Source organism: Ipomoea nil, unplaced genomic scaffold (genome assembly GCF_001879475.1).
Source record: "Ipomoea nil cultivar Tokyo-kokei standard unplaced genomic scaffold, Asagao_1.1 scaffold3172, whole genome shotgun sequence".
NCBI lineage: Eukaryota > Viridiplantae > Streptophyta > Magnoliopsida > Solanales > Convolvulaceae > Ipomoea > Ipomoea nil.
The window spans coordinates 1466668-1488882 of record NW_017619600.1 but is presented as its reverse complement, the minus strand read 5'-3'; the positions used below and the strand labels follow the sequence as shown (position 1 = coordinate 1488882).

General features: G+C 42.9%; 1 long non-coding RNA gene across 1 annotated transcript; it reads right to left on the bottom strand.

Annotated features, from left to right (window-relative positions):
- Positions 1 to 662: 662 nt before the first annotated feature.
- Positions 663 to 20786, bottom strand: LOC109168116. The gene is made up of 3 exons (XR_002051980.1): positions 20775 to 20786; positions 19348 to 19354; positions 663 to 763 (listed from the first exon to the last, which is right to left on the bottom strand). It is a non-coding gene; the product is annotated as an uncharacterized LOC109168116 (long non-coding RNA).
- Positions 20787 to 22215: the final 1429 nt, after the last annotated feature.

Sequence of the window (22215 nt, the reverse complement as noted above, 5' to 3'; positions counted from 1 at the left end):
ATTGATTTTAAATTCAGAAATTAAAAAAATTAGAAATTATAATAATAAAATTTTAAAATTGGAATAAATTAATTCTTAAAATTTTACTATAAAAAAAGAGTTAATTCTATCAGAGGTCCCTTGTTTTTGGTGACAATTTCAAATTTAGTCCCAGACTATCGTTTTTGTCATTTAACATCCCAGACTATTGTTTTTTGGACACTTTTAATCCTTCTCATGACTTTTCCTATTTTTAATAAGGGCATTTTGTCTCTTTATATTTTTCTTTTGTTATTTTTCTGATTTCAACCGGTATAATTGGTTTATGACTTTACTAAAAAACGTTGAAAAATATGATTACTAAAAATCAGAGGTTACCTAAAGTCCTAAACCAATTAAACCGGTTAAAACCAAAAAATAACAAAAAAAATATGAAAAGAAAAAAATGCCTTACTAAATATAGGAAAAGTCATGAGAAGGACTAAAAGTGTCCAAAAAACAATAGTCTGAGATATTAAATGACAAAAATGATAATTTGAGACTAAATTTAGAATTGACACCAAAGACAAGGGACCTCAGGTGGAATTAATTGAAATTTTAAAATTGGAATTAATTCTTAAAATTTTACTATAAAAAAACTATAAAAAGGTGGTTAACAAACCCAATAAGGTAGCTTAAGTGGAAAATAAGCTCTCTTTGTGGTGGAGAATTTCGAGATAACTCGGATTCAATTCCCACAAGTGATGATTCCTTTTGGGCCAGTTTCAGTGCCTCTCGGAGTGAACTGGGTGAAAAATGTGGTCAATGATGTTGTTGGAGTTTTGAAATTGTTAACAATTGCTAGGTCAAATCAGTTGGTACTCACTCAAGTTGAAGGCGGTGATAATTAATTATTATTAAATTAAATGTAGTGTTGTTATTTTGGTCATATTCAAAAATTAGCTGTAAGGGGCTCCAGTGACAATCAATCGTTATGCTGTGCAACCGTGTGCACCATGCATGGTACACATGGTTGCGAATGACGTCGTTTCACTATGGTGGAGTAACAGTGTCGTTAGCAGTACCTTTTAACTCCAATCAATTTTTTTCATTTTATTTTTAAACTCCAATCGACGGGATTTTCACCATTTTCGGTGTGGGTATATAAATCACTAATTCTGGATATATAGTTCACTAATTCTGAATATATAGTTCACTAATTCTGGAAACATAGTTCACTAATTATGGATATATAGTTCATTAATTCTGGATATATAGTTCACTAATTCTGAATTTATAGTTCATTAATTTTGAATATATAGTTCATTCATTTTGAATACACAGACGCAGCGAACTACCATAAGCCAAAACAGAGTACCAATAACCGGTGTGGATATATAGTTCACTAATTCTGAATATATAGTTCACTAATTCTGGAAACATAGTTCACTAATTATGGATATATAGTTCATTAATTCTGGATATATAGTTCACTAATTCTGAATTTATAGTTCATTAATTTTGAATATATAGTTCATTCATTTTGAATACACAGACGCAGCGAACTACCATAAGCCAAAACAGAGTACCAATAACCGGTGTGGATATATAGTTCACTAATTCTGGATATATAGTTCATTAATTCTGGATATATAGTTCATTAATTTTGGATATATAGCACAGCATAACGCCGTTAACAACAATTGAAAATAATTTTTTTTTTAAAGTCAAATGCATTGTTTTCAATCAAAACGATGCCATTTTTGCAACCGTGTGCACGACATAATTTGCCAGTGACAATAGATAGGTTCTTTTCGGGGTATCACCCTTCCAAAGAATGTAAAACAAAAAATAGAGAAGCTGTAAGGGATTATTTTATAGTAATTACCTATTACCTATTAGCCTTAATCTTTTAGTTATTAAGTGTTCTGAATAAACTAGGTGTGTTTGGTTTGAATTTGAGAATTAGAATCGAAATAGGAATCAAATGTTAGGAACAAGTGTAATTAGATTTTGATGATATCAAACTCACTAGGTTTGTAGACCCCTATTTTTCATTTCGTATTTAGAACTTTCGTTACAAACGAAGGTCATTGTAACTCAACGTATGATTCAAACTATGTAGTGTACGAATCTTAGTTGAGGCTAGCATGATAAGTCTACTTGAAGACATGGAGACAACGAGAAGGACGAAAGATTGTTGCAGACGAAAGATGAAGGGTCTAACTCTCGGATAAACATCATATGACGAAAATGACCTTTCGTATAAGAGAAAGGTCGAAAGATAAGGTCAATTTTTTGAAGAACCTCTCTGAGGAAACAAGTTTAAGTCAGACTTGTAAAGATAACTTTCATTAAGTGAAGCAATAAGGATGTTGTTTATGACTCACAGATAGGCAATCATTCGAGACAAAAGGTGTCTTAGGAATGATATTCACAAAAGCCAAGGAGCATTAAAATACTTGTACCATCTTGTCAGAGAAAAAGGACAAAAGCCAAATGCTTTTGACATCAACGTCTACACAGTACAAGCACATTAAATGCTCTATGCCCACTGGTTAATACACGTTGGTTAATAGGTTCGAAATCTTTATCTCCCTCCAACAGATGAATTTTTCCCTCACCTATAAATACCTCTCTTCACCATTGAAGAAGGTGCTGGTTGTTCAACTGTTGCTATCCTAAGAAAAGCTCTTCAAACATTCTCATCTCAAAAGCTTTTCATAACCAGCGTGTTGTGTTTGTGAAGTTTTCAAAGAGGTTCATCCATTATCTACACTTCACAAACTTGAAGAAGTCTTGCATCTTTTCTCAAGTGAAGATTCATCCAGACAACAAGACAAGATTTCAACCTGTTGGAGAAACTCAACATATTCTTTCCAACACTCAACTCTAAGGGAGAAGTTGATAGATGCGGAGTAAACTCGAGGAATTGAAAAACCTACCAAGTAGCTGTCCGGCTTAGTGATCAAGGAAGCTAGCTTGAAGTAGTTTGTAATAGGAGTGATAGTGCAAACCCTTTCATAAGTTGTGAAAGAAGAGTGGAGTAGGCTTCGCTAACAGCCGAACCACTATAAAAATCTCTATCTGCATATCTCTTTAATTACTGCTCTTCATCTTTCGTGCATTGCATATCCCATTAACCAAACATTAAGAGTTCATAGCGAAACTGTGCAAAGAAAACTTAAAAACGAAACATTTTATTCCGTTGTGCATCACTCCGAAAGGAGTCACTTTGAAAATTCGATTAGAGACTATTCACCCCCCCTCATCTAGACTCTCTTTCGACCCTACCGGGACCAACAAGTGGTATCAGAGCGGCTACCGTGTACGGTAAATGTTTTGTTTTACTGCCTGGTAGATCCCTTTTACAATATCTATATTAGCTAAATTGCTTTTTCATCCTTGCACTTATTTCCTTGAAAGGAAAATGGAAAGAGATCATGCTAACCGTTCTAGGCCTCTTGCCTTTAATCTCTCTAAGTTTGATGACTGGAAAGTCAGGATGCAGGTTCATCTCTCGGCTATCCATGATGAAATGTGGGATGTCATAGAAGACGTTCCTATCGTAGTTATGATGGTGAATGCACAAGCAGCTGCTCAAGGAGCAGATCCTGAAGTCATGATTTCGAAACCTAAGTCTCAGCTTACTTCAGACGAAAAGAAGAGAGCAAATCTTGACAACGTTGCACGAGATATCCTCTATAAATCTCTAGATGACTCGTTGTTTCCAAGAGTACAAAAATGCAAGACGACAAAAGGATATTTGGGATACTCTTATGAGTTTAGGCGAAGGAGACGAACAGGAAAAGGACAACAAGCTCACTGTTGCCATGAAGAAGTTCGAGGACTTCAAAATGCTGCCAAACAAAACCATCACCGACATGGAATTCAGATTTACGAAACTTATGGGAGAGATTTCAGATCTAGGAAAGGAGCCAACTGAGAAGGAAAAGAATCTAAAGATACTTCGAGGACTTCCAAAGTCATGGGAGATGAAGGTGACAATAGTGAGAGATCACCGAGACATGATGACTACCAACACGAGCAAAATCTTTAGTGATCTCAAGGCCTATGAGTTCGAGCACGAGCCCAAAGAGTCTGAGGAATCAGAAATGAGGAATATCGCTCTAGTTGCAAGTCAACAACCTTCAACACCAAACAGGTCAAACCCTAACCCTACTGAATTTTTATTTGATGAACAGTTTGCCTTGTTTGTGCGTAAGATGAAAAGGTTCATGAGGAAGAACAATTTCCAAGATCATCAAAGATCACCAAATTCCTCCAACCGAAGGCAATATGAACGATCACCTCAGTCGTCGAAACAAGAAATGGTGGATGCACAAGTGCTATGCTACAATTGTCGAAAGCTAGGACATTTTAAAGCAATTTGTCCTCATCTCATGGTCCGCAAATATCAGGACCCAGAACCTAGCACAAGCTCACCGAAAGATGCTGTTGAATCCAACAAAAGAGGTGGAAAACAAAAATCAATCAATTCTCGAAACGAAAGAAGAAGGAAAGCTATGGTTGTAAACAAACGAGCTAAGGAGATCCAACCCGAAACCAGCACTTCAAGCTCAAGTTTAGAGAGTGAAAGTTCAGGAGACGAGAAGGGACTCCTATGCCTCTTCAGTTAGGAGGAAGAAACAGATGATCTATGCCTAATGGCTAATGATGATGAGGTAAACTCTTGAACCTCCTCATCTACCCAAATAGAAACCAGCTCTGAAAGCGAAGGAAATCCAAATGAAACTATCTTTGAGATGATGATGGATTTCAAAGTAATAAATAAAAACATACTCCAAATTAAAAGAAGAGAACTCTTGGCTATTGATCAGCTATGATGATCTAAGGTGCGTTAGAATCGATAACATTAAGCTAGCCATCGAGAAAGATCATCTCGAGAAGCAGGTTCTCCTTCTTAAGGAGCAGTGTACAGTATAAAAGTTTTGTGTTTTTACTTATCAGGAAGAGGAATAGCCAAATAGGTTATTATCATATTATTAGGTTATTATCATATTATTAGGGTCTACTTCCTACTGGTATTCTTTTTGATGAATGCTGAGTTGCTGACTCCTGACTGCTGAGGCTTGGTGGCTTAGGACTTTGGAGTTTGGACATTGGACATTTGGACTTTCAATTTTCAAGTTTTGTTATTTTGTATTTTTGTATGCTTAATTGCTTAGTCAGTTAGTCACTTAGTCTATAATCAGTAAATACTTATGAGTTATGAATGTAAATTTTAATTTGTAAGTTGTAACTGTGAACTTGTGAAGTGTCTAACACTCTTACTACTTAAGTAGTTCTGTAGTTTAGACTACTTAAGTGGTTAAGTTTTAAAAATTAGTTCTTTTTGTTATATAAATTTATTATTTTTGCAATTACACTTTTATCAACAATAACCGATCTATCCGACGGTTGAGTCGGATATCCGAACGGTAATTCGGAAGAATATCCGACGGAATTAGGTGGTAAAAAAAACGGTTAGGTGCTAGTATAGGGTATCCGAAGTCCGAACGGATTAGCCTTCCGCGAACCCGAACCGTCCGAACCCGTCCGTTGCACAGGCCTAGTGTACAGAAAGGGAGTTACGGGAGCAACATCTGCGTGAGGTTCTTGACTCATTCAATAACTCATCCAATCTAATGGATCGATTAGTGAATGGATCAAAACCACTAGGGAAAAGAACCAGAATTGGTTACGACCCCAACTCCTCATCAGATATCTTATTGAACAAATCTACAGAAAATTACTCTCATGAAAGTTTCAAGTCTTTATTTGTTCAAGGCCCTACCGAAATGTTTGAGCTTATGACAAAGATTAACAATGGTAGTAAACCACAACCAACAAGCCAACCAAAAGGAAAGGCTGTACAACGAGTTGTGCAACCTCCGAATGGAAGATTCTTGAAAGGCAATCCTAGACATAATGCAAATGTCAAAAGGAATGGACCAAAAGATAATAGACCTAGTATATACTATCAAAAAGTTTAGCCTACAAGGAATGACCAAACGAGGGTGAATTCGAATGTAAATCAGAGGCAAAATCGTTCTACACATCAACGAAAGAATCCTTTACGAAGGAATCCGAAAGATGAACGAAATAGACATGCCAAGAGGTCACTTAGAAGACCAATGACGGGCAACAGATATAGTGGACCATCTGAAGAAGATTGGCTTGTTTATCCCGAACATTTATCAAAAGCAGAATTTGAGAAGATTCACAGGCATAAACAAACCAACTATTCTAAGTAGTATCGCAATCCACCTGATGACTATTTTCAAAGTCGATACAAAGCCAAAAAATTTGCCAAAATTTATTATGCTTATCGAGTATTTAATGGATATAAAGGACCGAGGATGAGTAATACCAACTCTAGGTTCATATGGGTCCCAAAATTGTCTACTAACCCTCAAGGACCCGAAATCGAAGGGGTACCTAAAATGACATAAATTTTTATTTCAGGGAAAACAGGTCATGTGGTATGTTGATAGTGGATGGTCAAGACATATGACCAGAGACAAATCAAATTTGAGCAATTACAAAGAAGTTGATGGACCAAAAGTAATTTTTGGAGTATAATCAAGTGGAAAACCTCAAGGAACTGGAGACATCATAAAAAATGGAGTAATCATTCGGGATGTCTCAGACGTTGAAGGACTCAAGTTCAATCTACTTAGCACAAGTCAACTCTATCACAAGTGCAATAAAGTAGAATTCTCCAAAGACATGTGTAAAGTAATCAGCGCTGGAGATGGTGACATTGTTCTCACGGCAAAACGAATGAAAAATATGTATGTAGTTGCTTGGGAACTTTGTAAAACTAATGTTTGTCTTGTTGCCAAAAGTAATGCAGATTTGAGCTTGGAGTGGCACAACAAGATGAGTCACCTAAATCTCAAGACCATAAACAAGTTAACAAAGAAAGATCTTGTAGAAGGCTTGCCGAGAGAACCTATGTCAAAGATAGAATTTGTGACGCATGTCTAAAGGGCAAACAAATCAAAGCTTCACTCAAGTTAAAATCCTCAGACACAAATTCTCGACCTTTGAGTCTTCTACACATGGACTTGTTTGGTCCAGTTGATCCTGCTAGCCTGAGTGGACGAAAGTATTCTCTCGTTGTTGTAGATGACTACACGAGATATACCTGGACGCTGTTTTTGAAAAAGAAAAATGAAACTGAGAAAGCATTGCCAGAACTTCTAAAGCAATTACAAACTGAAAAGGAGCTCAGTATAGTAAGAATCAGGTCAGATCAGGGGACAGAGTTCGTGAATAAAGTCATCAAGGACTTCTGTGGACAAAATGGTATTTTTAATAAACTTTCGACCGCACGCACTCCTCAACAAAATGGAGTAGCCGAAAGAAGAAACAGAACCTTGAAGTAAGTTATTATTTGTGTGGTGTAGAATTAGTAGACTTAGACTAGTCTATTAGTCAAGAGCTTTTAGCGTTATTATCTTTTAATCTATTGTAATCTCTATCAGTTTGTAACAGATTTGAATTACAATCTCTAATCTGGTATCAGCCAGGTTTCCGATCCTCTCTCTCTCTCTCCACCGTACACCACCGCAAAACCCCTCCCCCCTCCTGCCTAAATGTCGGTCAACTCATCTAAGAGAACGGTTTCCGCCATCGGTTCTCCTTCTCCGGCCACCCCAAATCCCCTTGCCTCCGCCCATCATTATGTCTCAATGAAGCTAACCTCCCGAAACTTCCTCTTTTCGCGAACGCAACTAATCCCGTTCCTACGAGGCCAGGACCTCCTGGGATTTATCGATGGCAGCACGCCCTGCCCGCCGCTGACCGTCGATGCCGCCGTCCCTTCCGGTGAATCTGCGACTGCCGGCACCGCCTCGGGACCTATCCCCAATCCGGCGGACAAATTGTGGGTGCAACAGGATCAAACGATCCTCTCTCTGCTGATATCCTCCATGTGCGACGAGGTCCTTCATCTCGCCGTCGGCCAGAATACCGCTGCAGAGGTATGGTGTGACACACCAAAAATCCACATTCAATCCATGGATTAATTGAGTAATTAATCCAATTTTATTTGAGGAATTAATTCCTAAAATCCTGATTTTTAATACTCAAGGACTAGAATTTGACTAGTCAACCTTTAAGTTGTGTTGTACCTTGTGCTTTGAGGGGAGTTCCCTTGTTCCTTACACTTTCTAAGGGTTAGTAAGGGTATTCTTGTCTTTTCACCAAGAGTTAGTATTGAAACCTAAACCTAGAAGACTTCTTCATTTCATCCCTTACAATTCTTAGAAAATATCTCTACCTTCTCTCTAGAAAAGAAGTGTAGCTTATTCTCCAAGCCAAGTTGAGACCCTTGTCAAGATTTCAAGTTTTGCTTCCAAGATTCAACCTTTCACCTATTTGGGCATCTAGGAGGGTAAGATCTAAGTTTATCTTGTGTTTTTGGTTCCATCTTAGTTGTCTTTTTCTTAAAGGTAGGATCTTTATGATCTTTTGGTTTAATCTTGAAGTGGGTTTGGAAAGTAAGCCATGTGGAGAGCTTGTTGTGGTGTAAAGTGAAGTCTTTTGGTCTACAAGAGGTAACCCATGCTCTACAAAACCTATTTTGCTTACCTATTTGTGATTTCTTGGATTCTACTTGTGTTTTGCTATGAAATGTGAGGGTTTATGCATTTGTCTTGTGATATTGCATATCTAGAGCTTGTGTTTAGGGTTCCTTTGTGCCATTGCTTGGCATTTTCCATGGTTCAAGTCATTTTGTTATGTTTGGTGAGATTTGCCATGTTTTGGACTTGAATTTGTGTTTGGAGAAGAAAATCCCCGAAGGGATTTGTTTTGGAACAGGGTTGTTCTCGCGGGCGGAACGGCGGGCGGGGCACCACCCGCCGGCCTACCTACGGGTACATATCCTGTGGGATGGTGTTCCCGCGGGCGAAACCACGGCGGGTACACGAGTGGTGTTTGTTCGGGATTTGTTCCCCGTGATTTGTTTGACTCGGTATTTGGTCTTTTGGCTTCCCGTTGTTCTTTTGTGGAACTATTTGAGTGTGTTCTTCATGTTTCGTACGTCTAGAACTATATGGTAAGTACCCATGTAGGACTTTGGTGTCTTGAATCGTGCTAAGTGTTCAACATTGTGTTTCGTTGGACCAAGAGGTGTCTTGTGTGTTCCTCGGAACTATCTTGAGTTTCCCGTTGATAAGCATGCTAGTTTGTTGTCTTAATGCTAGCGTGTGTGTTGTTTGTACCTTTCGCTTGGTTGATGATAACTTGTGTTATTTATCGTTGTTGTCGTTGGGCTGTGACCTGTTCCTTGATTGAGTATGTTTTATACCTTCGTTGTAATCCGTTGTTTGACTCTCGTGTGAGTGGTGGTGCGTGTGTGGCTCTACCTGGATTGCACGATTAGTGGTATGGAACACTAGTCACCAAGGTATTGCAGCGGTCCTCGTGGTGGCCGTGACGTGATTATGGATTTGTGGCCTGAGTGATGGGTCTACGTTTATTGGGGGATAACATGAGTTATCCCGGCATGTGTTGCCGTGATTGGTGGTGTTCGTTGGTGGTTGTTGGTGGGGGACGACGGTCCCGGGGGAATAAGGTTGATCTAAGAAGTACAGGGGTCCTGGAGGTAATGGTTGGAAAAGAAGGTACAAGGTTGGGGGTAGCCATAAGGTTGGAACAGGGCATAAGGAAGGCATACCAACTCGTGATGGGTGATGTTGCGAGGGCTTGTAAAGCCGGCGTTGTGTGATCTTCTCTCGTGACGTGTGAAGTCACGGAGGTTTGTGTGGTTTTGGCATGTGTTGCCGTTGGGTGAGTTTTTATCCTTGCGTGTGGTTAACTCTTGTGGTTTGGGATGTGTTCCCGTGTTATCCTTGAGAGTGATGAGTCTTGTGTAGACAATTGATCTTGGTTTTGACTTATATATATGTATTCCGTTTCGAAAATGGTTTTTACATCTTATATCTATCTATTTATGATACTTAAAGGTATTGGTGGGTTACCAGCATTATTCGCTGACCGGGCGTCGTCCCATGTTTATCTTTGTATCTTTCAGGTGATGTTTAGACGAGCGCGATGTCTAGAGCCTGGTAGCTTAGCACCTTTATCCTTGCTTTTGTGGCCTGTGCGCCGATGTAGTTAGATTGATGTTTTGGGATAGACGTACACACTTGCAGATTGTTTGCCGTAGCGTTTACCGTGTTTGGTAGACGTGGCGTGACTCTCCGTTGGATTTCCTTTTATCCAGTTTCGTTTTTATCTTCCGCTATGCTAGTTTTGTCGCTTAATCTGCATGTGTTAAGGCTTTTATATAGGTCTTGTTTGGGGGGTGTTACAGTTGGTATCAGAGCCTAGGTTTGAGCCTAGGAAGAGTTAAGTCTAGACTTTCTAAGTGGTTAAGTGTGTTTTGAGACCTCTAAGCGACCTTAAGAAGCTAAGTGTTAGGCTTAGGACTCTAGGTTGCGCGGTGAGATGTGTGTTGTTTGCTGTCTTGCTTGTTTGCTTTCTTTTGGTAACCTCGTTGTTGTAGCAAAAGTCTGTGATGCCTCCTCGCCAGCGTATCGCAACGTTTGAAGACGTGGGTGAAGTGGTTAAGAAATCTCGGTTGGCCGAATCTAGCAATGCTTCTGGGGTGATTGAACGATGGATCCGGAGTGGTACGTCCACAAGAGTAAGTCCTAGTGCAGCTACCTTGCTAGCATTTCGAGATGTGAGAAGGTGTGGGAGGATAGAAGTTCAATATCCGGTGGAAGGGTCATCTCAAGAGAGGGTGCTTACCTTAAGTGAAGTTCGAACAAGTGACAGTGACGTAGTAGTGGGAACCTTCCTTGTGCAATCCGTGCCAGCAACAGTCTTGTTTGATTCAGGAGCGTCTAGTTCGTTCGTGTTACCCGGACTTGTGAAGAAGATGGGTTTATCCGGGGGCAATGGGGTGAAGTTTAGTGTGAAGGTAGCATCGGGAGAGGTTAGGGTGTGTGATCGTCTTTTCGAGGGCGTCAAGATCAACATCAAGGGAGAAGATTTCCCCAGCGACCTAATCCAGTACGACTTGGACGGGATGGATGTGGTCCTAGGTATGGATTGGTTGGGATGGTTTAGAGCCCAAATTCTGTGCAAGGATCAAAAGTTAGTGTTACGAGGACCCAGTGGAAAAAGAATATCTTATCGAGGTAAGATAGACGAACCCGGGATTAAGCTAGTGTCTATGGTAAAAATGAAGAGGTATATGGATAAAGGCTAGGATGTGTACTTGTGCTCAGTCGAGAACCTGTAGGCATAGAAAGAAGTAGCTCAATCTATACCCGTAGTCCGTGAGTTCCTTGACGTCTTTCCCAAAGAAATACCGGGTGTGCCACCTGCTAGGGAAGTGGAATTTTTAGTGGATCTTATGCCAGGCACTGCACCCATCTCCAAGGCCCCGTATCGTTTGGCTCCGCCTGAAATGCAAGAGTTGAAGACCCAATTGCAAGAACTCCTTGATAAGGGTTATATCCGGCCAAGTACATCGCCATGGGGAGCTCCGGTTTTGTTTGTAAAGAAGAAGGACGGAAGTATGAGGTTGTGTATCGACTACCGGGAGCTGAACCAAGTTACCATCAATAACAAATACCCCCTCCCAAGGATCGACGACTTGTTTGACCAACTCCGTGGCGCAGGAGTGTTTTCCAAAGTTGACTTGAGGTCAGGGTACCATCAGATAAAGGTAGCAGAAAAGGACATTCCTAAGACTGCGTTTCGGACTCGGTACGGTCACTACTAGTTTACAGTTATGCCCTTTGGGTTGACTAATGCCCCTGCAGTTTTTATGGACTTGATGAACAGAGTGTTCAAACCCCACCTCGATGATTTTGTGATCGTGTTCATCGAGGATATTTTGGTCTATTCGAAAGATAAGAGGGAGCATGTTGGACATCTTCAGACGGTACTTCAGGTCTTGAGGGAGAAGCAGTTATACGCCAAGCTCTCTAAGTGTGAGTTTTGGAAAGACAGTGTGACGTTTCTAGGCCACGTGATTGATAGTAGGGGGATTTCTGTGGATCCAGACAAGATACGGGCAGTGAAAGATTGGACTGTACCTTCATCGGTGGCGGAAGTAAGAAGTTTTCTTTGTTTAGCGAGTTATTATCGAAGGTTTGTTTTGGATTTCGCCAAGGTGGCTCAACCATTGACTAAGTTGCTAAGAAAGGAAGTACCTTTCGTGTGGAGTCAAGCTTGTGAGTTAGCGTTCCGAGAGTTGAAAGAGAGGCTCACGACCGCACCAGTTTTAATCTTGCCATCGGGGACGGAAGGGTTTGAGGTATACAGTGATGCGTCCAAGAAAGGACTAGGTTGTGTGTTAATGCAAAATGGGAGAGTGATTGCTTACGCCTCACGCCAGCTTAAAGTTCACGAAGAGAATTACCTACTCACGATTTGGAATTGGCAGCCGTAGTGTTTGCCTTGAAAATTTGGAGGCACTATCTATATGGGGTGCGTTGCAAGATCTTCACGGATCACATGAGTCTCAAATATATCTTCACCCAAAAGGATCTCAATATGCGACAACGAAGGTGGTTGGAGCTCATCAAGGACTAGGAGTTAGATATTCAGTATCACAAAGGAAAAGCTAACGTAGTGGCGGACGCCTTAAGTCGGAAATCGAAGCATACCGCTAGTTCTATTTGGGTAGTGGCGGATGAACTTTGTAAGGAACTCCAACGGATGAGCTTGGAAGTGGTGGAACAGGGAGATGTAGAGACAGAAGTTCGTTGCTACAACCTAAGGATTTTACCTACATTTCTGGGAGAAATTAAGGAAGAGCAACAGAAGGATGTATACTTGATGAAGGTAAGGGATGACCTAGCTAAGGGAAAAGGGAGACTGTTTGAGTTATCCCCGGATGGGGTGTTGAGGTATAAAGGCCGTTTATGCATACCCGCGTCATGTGATCAGTGGAAGCGACATATTTTGGAAGAGGGTCATAACACACCCTATTCGGTCCACCCCGGAGGAGACAAGTTATACAAAGACGTGAAGGGCTCTGGTGGCCTAATATGAAGAAGGAAGTTGCAGAGTTTGTTGGGAAATGCCTTAACTGTCAGAAGGTAAAAGAGGAACGTTGTAAGGTAAAGGGGTTGGTACAACCATTAGAAGTTCCACAAGGAAAGTGGGATTCTATATCTATGGATTTCGTCGGAGGTCTACCGACGACCCGTTCGGGTAAGGACAAAATCTGGGTGATAGTTGATCGTTTGACTAAGACTGCCCGCCTTATCGCAATGAAGGAGACCTGGACAATGACACAGTTGGCTCAAGCTTATGTCAACCAAGTGGTAAAGTATCATGGAGTTCCGAGGGATATTGTCTCCGATAGGGATCCAAGGTTACTGTCTCAATTTTGGAAATCCTTGCAAGCAGCTCTTGGAACTAAGCTAAGTCTCAGTACTGCTTTCCACCCAGCCACCGATGGACAAACAGAAAGGACTATACAGACTATCGAAGATATGTTGAGAGCTTGTATGTTGGATTTTCAAGGATCTTGGGAGGACCATTTGGATTTGATCGAGTTTTCTTACAACAACAGTTATCATTCGAGCATTCGTATGGCACCCTATGAAGCTCTCTACGGTCAGAAATGTCGCAGTCCGCTTTGTTGTGAGGATCTTGTCAATCCGATAGTGTTGGGACCGCAATACTTGATAGACACATCCGAGAAGGTTAAGCAGATCCAAGAAAGGATGAAAGCAGCTCAAAATCGTCAAAAGTCCTCTGCTGATTTGGCTAGAAGACAAGCAGAGTTTTCGGTAGGGGATAAGGTTTGGTTGAAAGTGTCTCCCACCCGGGGAGTAATGCGGTTTGGAAGGAAAGGGAAGTTGAGCCCTAGGTTTATAGGCCCGTATGAAATCCTGGAGAAGGTTGGGAGTTTGGCTTACCGTTTGACGTTGCCTATGGAGTTGGAAAGGGTGCATAACGTGTTTCATGTATCGCAACTCAAGAGATATGTGTATGACCCGACCCATGTGTTACCACCAGAAGTGATACCAATAGATGAAGATTTGTCTTACGAAGAAAGACCGCTCAGAATTTTGGACTTTAAGACTTAGGACACTCGTAGGAAATCTGTTAAGATGGTGAAGGTTTGGTGGTCACATCATGGGGTTGAGGAAGCTACTTGGGAACTTGAGTCATCGATGCGGGAGCGGTACCCTGAGTTGTTTGTAGAAGGTACCTCGTTTTCCTCGTTTGTTGCTTGCCTTGTGTGCTTGCTTGTTTTTGCTTGTTGCCTTGTTGTTTAGCTAGCTTGAAAGTTGGTGTTTGGAGTTAGTAGTCTAGTTCTTGGTTGTTGTCGAGAAGTTGGTGGTTGTGTTGAGGCTAGAGTTCTTGATGCTCAATTTATCCGTTTGTTAAACTCTTGCCAACCCTTGAATTTGAAATGCCTTCTTTCTTTGCTTTGGAATACTTCTTTGCTTCGGAATCCTTGTGAGTTCTTTTGGAGTTTTTTACCAAAAGAGTTATTCTTGAACTTCTTGTCACAATGTCGTTTCCTTTCACCGTTTGCTTTTAATTCGTCGTACCCAAGCTTCGGGGACGAAGCTTCTTTGAAGGGGGAGAGGATGTGACACCCCAAAAATCCACATTCAATCCATGCATTAATTGAGTAATTAATCCTATTTTATTTGAGGAATTAATTCCTAAAATCCTGATTTTTAATAGTCAAGGACTAGAATTTGACTAGTCAACCTTTTAGTTTTGTTGTACCTTGTGCTTTGAGGGGAGTTCCCTTGTTCCTTACACTTTCTAAGGGTTAGTAAGGGTATTCTTGTCTTTTCACCAAGAGTTAGTATTGAAACCTAAACCTAGAAGACTTCTTCATTTCATCCCTTACAATTCTTAGAAAATATCTCTACCTTCTCTCTAGAAAAGAAGTGTAGCTTATTCTCCAAGCCAAGTTGAGACCCTTGTCAAGATTTCAAGTTTTGCTTCCAAGATTCAACCTATCACCTATTTGGGCATCTAGGAGGGTAAGATCTAAGTTTATCTTGTGTTTTTGGTTCCATCTTAGTTGTCTTTTTCTTAAAGGTAGGATCTTTATGATCTTTTGGTTTATTCTTGAAGTGGGTTTGGAAAGTAAGCCATGTGGAGAGCTTGTTGTGGTGTAAAGTGAAGTCTTTTGGTCTACAAGAGGTAACCCATGCTCTACAAAACCTATTTTGCTTACCTATATGTGATTTCTTGGATTCTACTTGTGTTTTGCTATGAAATGTGAGGGTTTATGCATTTGTCTTGTGATATTGCATATCTAGAGCTTGTGTTTAGGGTTCCTTTGTGCCATTGCTTGGCATTTTCCATGGTTCAAGTCATTTTGTTGTGTTGTGTGTTCCTCGGAACTATCTTGAGTTTCCCCATTGATAAGCATGCTAGTTTGTTGTCTTAATTCTAGCGTGTGTGTTGTTTGTACCTTCCGCTTGGTTGATGATAACTTGTGTTATTCATCGTTGTTGTCGTTGGGCTGTGACCTGTTCCTTGATTGAGTATGTTTCATACCTTTGTTGTAATCCGTTGTTTGACTCTCGTGTGAGTGGTGGTGCATGTGTGGCTCTACCTGGATTGCACGATTAGTGGTATGGGACACTAGTCACCAAGGTATTGCAGCGGTCCTCGTGGTGGCCGTGACGTGATTATGGAGTTGTGGCCTGAGTGATGGGTCTACGTTTATTGGGGGATAACATGAGTTATCCCGGCATGTGTTGCCGTGATTGGTGGTGTTCGTTGGTGGTTGTTGGTGGGGGACGACGGTCCCGGAGGAATAAGGTTGGACTAAGAAGTACAGGGGTCCTGGAGGTAATGGTTGGAAAAGAAGGTACAAGGTTGGGGGTAGCCATAAGGTTGGAACAGGGCATAAGGAAGGCATACCAACTCGTGATGGGTGATGTTGCGAGGGCTTGTAAAGCCGGCGTTGTGTGATCTTCTCTCGTGACGTGTGAAGTCACGGAGGTTTGTGGGGTTTTGGCATGTGTTGCCGTTGGGTGAGTTTTTATCCTTGCGTGTGGTTAACCCTTGTGGTTTGGGATGTGTTCCTGTGTTATCCTTGAGAGTGATGAGTCTTGTGTAGACAATTGATCTTGGTTTTGATTTATATATATGTATTCCGTTTCGAAAATGGTTTTTACATCTTATATCTATCTATTTATGATACTTAACGGTATTGGTGGGTTACCAGCATTATTCGCTGACCGGGCGTCGTCCCATGTTTATCTTTGTATCTTTTAGGTGATGTTTAGACGAGCGCGATGTCTAGAGCCTGGTAGCTTAGCACCTTTATCCTTGCTTTTGTGGCCTGTGCGTCGATGTAGTTAGATTGATGTTTTGGGATAGACGTACACAGTTGCAGATTGTTTGCCGTAGCGTTTACCGTGTTTGGTAGACGTGGCGTGACACCCCGTTGGATTTCATTTTATCCAGTTTCGTTTTTATCTTCCGCTGTGCTAGTTTTGTCGCTTAATCTGCATGTGTTAAGGCTTTTATATAGGTCTTGTTTGGGGGGGGGGGGGGGGGGTTACATATGGCGTTCCATCACCACGCCGCTTGGATCATCGTCGCATGCCCGTTGTCTCAACCTGTTGGGGCAGTTCCAGTCCCTTCGTCAGTGCAATGCGTCGACCACCGAATACCTAGGACGGGCGGAGCTCCTTGTGGAGGCTTTAGCACAGGTCGGCCGCCCGCTTTCCATGGCGGAGCAGAACTTATATGTGTTCCTGGTCCTCCGCCCGGAGCAAAGATTCATCGCCGCCACGCTCACGGTCATTGGTCAACCCATCTCCTTACCCCAGTTGGCAGATTTTCTCCAAGCTTAGGAGTTTATCGTGTCGGATGATTACCCCGCGATGGCTGACGGTGGAAGTGGTGGTGTTCATACCGCCATGTATGCAGGCCGGACGTCGAACGACGGGAGTACGTCGAACGGCAAAGGTGGTCGAGGTTGCGGTTCGAATCAGTGGCGTGGAGGTTGTGGCGACCGTTCCGGGCAGAGTCGTGGCGGCGGGCGCTACCGCCGTGGGGCACCGAGATGTCAAATATGCCGGTCGCAAGGACACACGAAGGTCTACTGCTACAAACGCTATACAACCCAACCTCCGGCTTAGGCTCATGTGGCCATTTCCAGCGACAGTCTAGCGGCGGATTCGGTAGCTCAGGTAGACCGCTGGTATCCGGACACCGGAGCAACGACGCATGCGACCCTCAACGCCGGAATGCTTACTCACTCCGATGAGTACACTGGCCCCGATGTGCTGTGAGTCGGTAATGGCGCAGGTTTGGCTATTTCACGAGTCGGTCATGCGTCAATCCCATCTGTGTCAAAATCATTGTCTTTGTCCAATGTCGTACATGTCCCAAATTTATCCGTACCCCTGTTATCTGTAAATAAATTCACTAACGAAAATGGTGTTTATTTCGAGTTTCATAACAATTGTTTTATTGTGAAGGATTCCAAAACCAGGGCAATTCTTCTTAAGGGGCCAACATTCGGGGGTTTGTACAAGCTTCCGGTCACCCGAAGTCTCGTTGCGTATGTCAGTTCCCGTACCACGCTAGCTGTGTGGCACCACAGGCTAGGTCACCCGCACAGTGCTGTCCAACGTCATGTTCTTCAGAGTTGTCCTATTCTACCAAATAAAGCCAAAACCAGAATGTCATGCACGACTTGTCACCTTGGCAAGTCGTCACATTTTAAATTAGATAGTATAGAAAATTCTAGCAATAATGTTCTAGATTTGATATTTACTGATATCTGGGGTCCTGCACCTGTAATGTCGGCCAATGGCTACCGTTATTTTTTGTTATTTGTATATGACTACTCGCGTTTCTGCTGGTTTTACCCATTACGGGTGAAATCAGACATATATAAAATATTCGAGTCATTTCGTGTAATGGTAGAGCGCCAATTTTCGCGTTCTATCAAGTCCATTCAGTCGGATTTAGGGGGTGAGTACCGAAAATTATGTACCATATTCCAAACACTGGGTATTAACAACCGTCAGTCATGTGCTTATACACACGAGCAAAATGGCAGGGTTGAATGTCGGAACAGACATATTGTTGAAATCGGCCTCGCTCTGCTTGCCGAAGGCTCAGTACCCCTACCATATTGGGACTACGCCTTTGAAACCGCTACGTGCCTAATTAATTACCTACTAACTCCGGTACTAAATTTTGAGAGTCCTTACTCCCGTCTATACAAACACCCCCCGCCATACACCTTTCTACGTGTCTTTGGGTGCCGGTGTTATCCCTATTTTCGGCCATACAATCGGGACAAGATAGAGTACCGCTCGGCCCCATGTGTCTTCCTAGGTTACCTTCCGTCCTTTAGGGGATACAGATGCATGGATCTGACAAGTGGGAAAACCTACATCTGTAGTCATGTCCGGTTCGATGAGACAGTTTTTCCGTTTTCCACAAGCCAGACGGAAACCACCACGACGCCCCCGCCCATGCCATGGGCTTCCGGGCCCATCATACCACGGCCCACCCTGGCGGATACTTCGCCACGTCAAGGCCCAGTCAACACCGGGTCCGAGCCCACCCCGCCCCTCTAGCTATCGAAAGACCCACACCTGTTACGGCTCACCGTGTGACTACTCGTGGTCAACCACAAGACCGAGGTCACGTCATGTGCCTCCGTCACATGACTCGAGGCACAAACGAGCAATTTCATGCCCTAACTGCAGTCACTGATCCATCTTGTTACTCCTAGGCTGTAGGACACCTGCAATGGCGTGAAGGCTATGGACCAGGAGTTCAATGCACTCATTTACAACAGCACTTGGTGGCTTGTTCTACCAGAGTCGCACATGAATATCATTGGGTGCAAATGGGTGTTTCGCACCAAGCGGACCGCTGATGGTTCAATTGAACGCTATAAAGCCCGCCTGATTGCCAAGGGCTTCAGCCAGGTAGTGGGCGAGGATTTCTTTGATACCTTCAGTCTGGTTGTAAAACCGACTATGGTACGGTTGCTTTTTTCTCTTGTAGTCTCTCACAGTTGGACTCTACGCTAGTTAGACGTGCACAATGCGTTTCTAAATGGCTATCTGGCAGAGACAGTCTATATGAAACAAGCACCGGGATACGAAGATCCAACCCATCCTGATCACGTCTTCCATTTGCAACGCTCTCTCTATGGTCTCAAACAAGCACCACGGGCCTGGTTTAAGAGGCTTCATGAATTTCTTCTCCTTGCAGGTTTTACACCATCTAAGACGGAGGCCTCCCTATTTCATTATACCGCAGGGTCTTCGCGAGTGTTTTTGCTTGTCTATGTCGACGATATTATTATGCTGGGAAACGACGCCGTTTTGATTACAAATTTGCTCAACCGCCTATCATCCACGTTCAAAATTCGCGACCTTGGCAAACCGGGATTCTTCTTGGGCATTGAGACCATTCCGACAGACGATGGCTACATACTCTCACAACAGTGCTATATGACGGACTTACTAAATCGGTCTGGCATGGTGGATTGCAAGCCACTCAGCACACCCGCGGCCATCACGCAGCCAGTCACTCCGACCGAGAAACCCTATGAGAATCCGACACAATACCGTCGCATTGTTGGGGCCCTGCAGTATGTGACGATCACACGGCCAGACCTCTCCTATGTTGCCAACCGCTTATGCCAGTTCATGCACTCTCCAACTACTGATCACTGGGGGTTGGTTAAACAGGTGCTGCGCTATATAAAGGGCACGCTCGACTACTGCTTGAGCTTGAGTGCCTCCTCCACTACCGCTATTCATGCCTTGTCCGACTCCAACTGGGCAGGATGCCTGGTAGACAGAAAGAGCACTAGCGGATATGCCGTCTTTCTAGGTAGCAATCTGGTTTCGTGGCTATCCAAGAAGTAACAGACGGTGGCCCTACTGAAGCTGAGTACAAGGCCCTGACAGATGTTTCCGCTGAGCAAACGTGGATTGTCTCACTCATGCGTGACCTCGGACTGCACTCCGATCAGCCGCCTACCCTGTGGTGTGATAATCTGGGGGCAACCTGTAACACCCCGAAATTTTTAAACTTTTAAAACATATATAACAAAGGTCAATTCTCATTAAATCCCAAAACAGAGTAGTTCTAAATATACGAGTGCGGGGTGCTATGCCACATCTGAGCTGGAAAACTCAGATGCATAGGCTAAACTAACTAAATATCCTCAATACATCATCATGGCACGCAGGCCGAAAGGAAAACTATCTATCTACTCCAAGTTCTTCTAGCGCGCTCTGGGAGCTAATCTTCTGTGCCTGAAAGCCAAATATATATGTTCAACGAATGATGCCGGTAACCCACTCCAACGCGCTGAAATACATTATAGATAGATATATATAGATATATGAAAATCATTTTGAAGCAGGAAGATATATATACTTAAGAGACTCTAGTTTTAAAACCAGGAATGGATTCAGCAAATAGGGGTAAGCACAACAATCAATGATAAAAGTTAAGTAGAATCATCATAAAGAATACGCAACTAAGACCACAGTCTATTTCCAAATCAATCATATCATCATCCAATCATCATTTGTGACACTCAATCACACTAAGCTGGCCCCACGGGACCAATCGCATGCCCCGAACATGAGGGTTAGCGCATATAGCATTAACACGGCCCCGCAGCACCCTACCACATATCGCAGCATGAAAGGAGTTGATCGCAACCAACCCTTTAAAGACCGCTGACGAACTCAACGTCGGACCACAATCCTACACACCGCTGACGCGCCTAGTCGGTGGACTGTGATCCCCTTTACTTAGGGGGATATACGACCCTACACACCGTTGACGGGCACAGTCGGTGGACCATAGCGGATCAAGCCCTACACACCGCTGAGATACTCAGTCGGTGGGCGAAGTTCCTCAGAGACTATGACCCTACACACCGCTGGCCCATCACTCGGTGGATCGCAGCCAGCCGTAGCTCTACACACCGCCTGATTACACAGGTCGGTGGACTACAGCCTACCGCGGGTTTATTGGCCCTACACACCGCCTGGCGCGTCCAGTTCGGTTGGTCATCATCTCCGAGACCCATGTGGACCGCAGCCCAAGAAGTGAATCACTGACCGCAGCCAGGAGGATGAACCGCAGCTCATAAGTAACAAACAGTGGACCGCAGCACTATATAATATTTATATACCTGACCAATCGCAACCGGCCTGGTTAACAGTTGGGATGGTCCTCAACCCATCCAACTGCCCCTATGGCCAATTTGATCGAAAAAATTGGGGAATCATGTATCACATAACACACAATAGCACATAGTAGCACATTGGGAAGGGGAAGACACATAAATAAGCTTACGTGTGATCATTCACATACTAAGAATAGTCCTAATGGTTTCATACGACTTCCACCTAGGTCAATGGGTTACCGATTCAACTAGCATGCAATCCCTAAGACTCTTTTATCCTACGAACGGTACCCAAAACATCAAACTAGACTCAAGTACGACAAACGGGGTATGTTGGGACACCACGGGGGAATGGGGAACATCAAACGGGGAAGCCAAAGACCAGGGGTGGGTACGGACCAGCGGGTAGCCGGTGGGTGGGGGTCACCCGCCGGCTGCCCGCCGGAGATCATCGCCCGACAGCGGGTTAGCAGCGGGCGAACGCCTGCCCGACGCCTGGCCGCTGCCTGGCGGTGATTTTCGGGCAGCAGGTAGGTGGCGGGTACCCCTACCCCCACCTACCCCCCACTGACTCTTTCATTACAATTACGTCCCGGGATCCTTTTTGGAACCCGAAACCATGCTTAGACACTTTTAAACGCAATTAACGACACCATGTAGGCAATTAATGGATCAAAACCAAGAATCACAGATAACTCATCCTATTACGACTTCTAAACATAAACAACACCCAAACATGCGAATTCCCACCCAAATATATATCAAGAACATTACAACACAAATTCCCAATCCACCCTAGGGCTCTAATGCCTCCCAAATCATCAAAATCACAATTTATATTTAACATCAAGAAATATCAAGATTTGTCAAGAATCATCACATCAATATCATGAACCTCTTTTCAACATCAAGATCATCAAGATTATCAAGAATACACATAAATCATCTTATCAGTCATCAAGAATATATCACAAATAACATAGAGGAATTTATCAAGACACAAGCATATAGAAGGAGGTCCAGGAAGGATATTATAGCGAAGAAAATAGGTTTTGTTGAGACATGGGTTACCTCTTAGCCTTAATTAATTTCCTCGGCTA